At 37.9% G+C, this 3,695-nt stretch overlaps 2 long non-coding RNA genes across 2 annotated transcripts; both read left to right on the top strand.

Moving 5' to 3' along the window:
• Positions 1–432: 432 nt before the first annotated feature.
• Positions 433–1,747, top strand: LOC103635043 (uncharacterized). Its single transcript, XR_002264380.1, has 3 exons — positions 433–551; positions 1,327–1,411; positions 1,557–1,747. It is a non-coding gene; the product is annotated as an uncharacterized lncRNA (long non-coding RNA).
• Positions 895–1,255, top strand: LOC103635042 (uncharacterized). The gene is made up of 3 exons (XR_557109.1): positions 895–971; positions 1,054–1,086; positions 1,166–1,255. It is a non-coding gene; the product is annotated as an uncharacterized lncRNA (long non-coding RNA).
• Positions 1,748–3,695: the final 1,948 nt, after the last annotated feature.

Raw genomic sequence — 3,695 nt, 5'->3', positions numbered from 1 at the left:
TCTGAAATGGATCACCACTTTGGCTTTTCAGATGGTGATGGAATAAGGGAAAAACATAGTGGCAAAGAGAGTCAAGTACAGTTTATTTGATGATCATCAAGGTAGCCACAATAGAATTTGACTTCCTTCTATCTTTTTGAATCATAATGTGTAATATTTCTTATTTGTAGGAGAAAGAGATTAATATTTCTTATTTGTAGGAGGAAGAGATTTTAAAAAGGACACCATGACAAGAAGCAGGTACATTGTTTTTTATTTTTTAATCTATAAATCCAAAATTTTGGCTAAATCTTTCAGATGTACATAACTTGCTTTTATCATTTTAATATTTATAGTCTTGCTGCCAAATTAAGACAGAAAATAAAGTACTACACTTTGATTCTATACGAAATTCTCATGTGTGATCCTTTTTTTCCATCCTGATCACAGGCAAGCAGCTTATTGAAGCATGTAACTGGCACCGCAAGTTTGCAAGGCTATGCAGATAGCTTGTTGGATGCGACAGTCAGACATTTTGGTTCAGCACCGTCTGCTCAGCCTGAAGAAAATGGGTACACAGTCCTTTCCTCTTGTCTGGAACCGGAATAATTGGGCTCAAGGGCAATGTACATCATAAACCAGTGTATATCATAAACCAGTGTATTAAATTAGCTATCCGCCAGTGGATAAACCAGTGTATATCATAAACATACTAGCATTCCCATATATGTGACACTGATATGTTGATAGCTCGTTTCATTGTCTTCACTTAGAGCACCAAGGACCTTTTATGTTCTTCCTAATGTTATGCAATAGCTTTTCAACCATACCTTACACTTATAAGCTCTAAAGCTATAAACTATATTTTAGTTATCCTTGTTTCAATGTATTCATACAATTTTGTTCTTTATGTGAAGGTCAATAATGTCAAAGATGACCTGTCTCAAATTGGATTTGATGTCGAATCAATTCAGAAAATGGTTGCTGGATTGGTGAGTTTGAGCATTCTCTTAAACTTGTTCACGAACTGCTGTCAAAATTATACATCTTAACCTTTCTTTTCCTTGTTATCAGGAGGGAAAGATCGAGTTACTTGAGAACAAACAGGTAGTTTGACTTGTGAGTATTAATTATCCATGCCATCCTTTAATTCCCCTTATCCTAACTTCCTGTGTATACTGAACAGGACGTGGCTAATACTGGTATCTGGTACCTCTGCCAAGTAGCAGGCGGTTTAAAAGATGGAATAAACACCAGGTTTTTCTAGGTGATCAGATTATTGAGTATTCTGCATGATAAAGCATTTTTACAGCTGGCTATTTCTGATCTACAAGGTGATTCTTCTAGGTTCAAGGGCCACGACATGCTGGCGCCTTTTACAGCTGGCTGGCAGAGCAATGATTTGCACCCTCTGATCATTGAGAGATCTGAGGTTGTCACTCTGAATCTGATCTTTACACCATAGTTTCTGTTACATCTCTTGAAATGCAGTGTTCAGTTGTCGAGAAGTAGATTTTAATCTTTACATTTACAGAATATATTTCACAGTCTAGCTTATCACCATTTTGATTATGTAGGGTTCCTGTGTCTATGACATTAATGGGGACAAGTATCTGGACTCTCTTGCAGGATTATGGTGCACAACTTTAGGTATGTGCACGCGACTTTTGTGTTTGTTTCTGGGCTTTAGCAATGTCTTTGCACCTGTTACTTCTGCATCATCTGTGTTCGTTATGACTTTAGGTGGTAGCGAGCCTCGATTAGTCAAAGCAGCAACTGAGGGTGCATAGTTATGTTGTGCGATTAGATCCATCTATGAATTGTTTGTGCTTCTACATTTAGGAACAATGGGCAATTAGGATTTTTATGTATGTTTTGAATGATTCTTAATTGTTGCAGTAACAGTGACAAGATAGGTTGTTTAATTATGTCCTCATTGCAATATCATTGGTAAAGTAGGCAGTAGTCATAGGATATTCTGTACCAAGGTTGCTTTTTATAGGAATTACTTGAACTAAATAACAACAATTTATGATCTGTCTAGGAATAAGATTGTTTATATCATATTGTATACATGCTGAAAGTAGCAGCAAGCAGCAGATTTCCTAAACTATGTTCCCAAGTAGTTCACATGGAATTGTGTGTTCTTGAAGTGCAGAGCAATCCACCACAACCACGACGCGAAGGACTCCAAGCTACAATTTCTGCATCACTAAAACAAAAAAACAACAGTAATGCATCCAAGGTGCTCACTCAGGTCCTTCTGTTCTCTTAAAATTTTATATGTGTAAAATATCATGCTGACTGTAGTTAATAATCAAGTGCATTAATCCTAGGAAAGCTTTGGGCATTTGGTGAGGAGCGCAAGCAAAATACGGCAAAAACATCATCGCTGGTGTCTAAATTTGTTTCCAATCTTCCTATCACTAATGCGTTGCCCTTGCACTATTGGGCTCACCTTGCCATGCCATGCTGGGGCAGTGCAGTTGTGCAGGCTTGGAGCTGAAGTTTGGGAGCTAAAGGCAAAGAGGCAGGGACTATGTGCAGAATTAAGAAATAATGATTAGATCAGTCTAGGCTATACATGCTTCCCATTGTATGAATTTTTGTGCTATAATATTTTTCCTCCCCCTTCTTTGAAATGCGATATTTGCACATCTCTTCTCAACTTTGCATTACTTATTCCTATCATTTTGTATATATTAACCTGTTATATTTTCTATGCTTCATTTTTTCAGTTCTGAACTTGGAACACTATGAAGATGCAAGGGCTTGCTGCATATGGATATTTGTTTTGCCTATTGGTTTATTTAGGATCTAGATCACCGATGACTATGAGTCATATGTAAATATATTTTTATCATACCAAAAGTGTCTCGAACATATATTATATATGAAACTATGGATCAACTTCTTGTAATGCAATTATTGATTTTTAATATATATTATTTTTTCTTCTTTGCCATGTGTGTCTGGATGATTCTAGAAATATCAAATGTGCATTGTTCAACATGTTATACTCTTAACCTCAAAATAAAATATTCAAATATTTATCTATTGGTTTATTGTTTGCAACGCATAAAAATGTTGCCACAACATGAATCTAAACGTTGTAGCATCCTATGATGACGAGATAGTCACGGGCGGCACCAACACATGTAAGCGTTGTTGTATCTTATAAAAATCTGTTGCAGTTTACCAACACTTATTTATATGACTTACCAACGTATGTATAAGTGTTGCAGCAGCCCACAACAACGGCATTATAGGCAACACATAATTATGTGTTGGTATAGACCATATCAACGCTTATATAGATTTGTACCAACACATATATGCATTGCTAAGTCGGTGCATCTGGAAGTACGCTACGAAGCTCTCTGATTGATAGCTTCGGCTTTGTGTCAATCTTTCGAAGGTGTTTCTTCTTATGGGACCTTCGGCGACGAAGCAGACCCCCAACACCACCCATGCCAACCCTGAAGCCATCACTTGGGAGGAGTTCAGGGATAACTTCCGTCGCTACCATGTGCCTGAGGGACTGATGATAGTGAGGAAGGAGGAGTTTATCGCCTTGAAGCAAGGACCCCTGTCCGTCAGCGAGTACATGGACAAGTTTCTGCAGCTGTCGCATTATGCCCCAGAGGATGTCAACACGAATGCCAAGAGACAGTACCGCTTCTTGAGAGGATTGGTCGATCCCCTCCACTATTAGC

This window comes from Zea mays, chromosome 8 (assembly GCF_902167145.1).
Source record: "Zea mays cultivar B73 chromosome 8, Zm-B73-REFERENCE-NAM-5.0, whole genome shotgun sequence".
Lineage (NCBI taxonomy): Eukaryota > Viridiplantae > Streptophyta > Magnoliopsida > Poales > Poaceae > Zea > Zea mays.
This window is presented reverse-complemented; position numbering and strand designations above follow the sequence as displayed.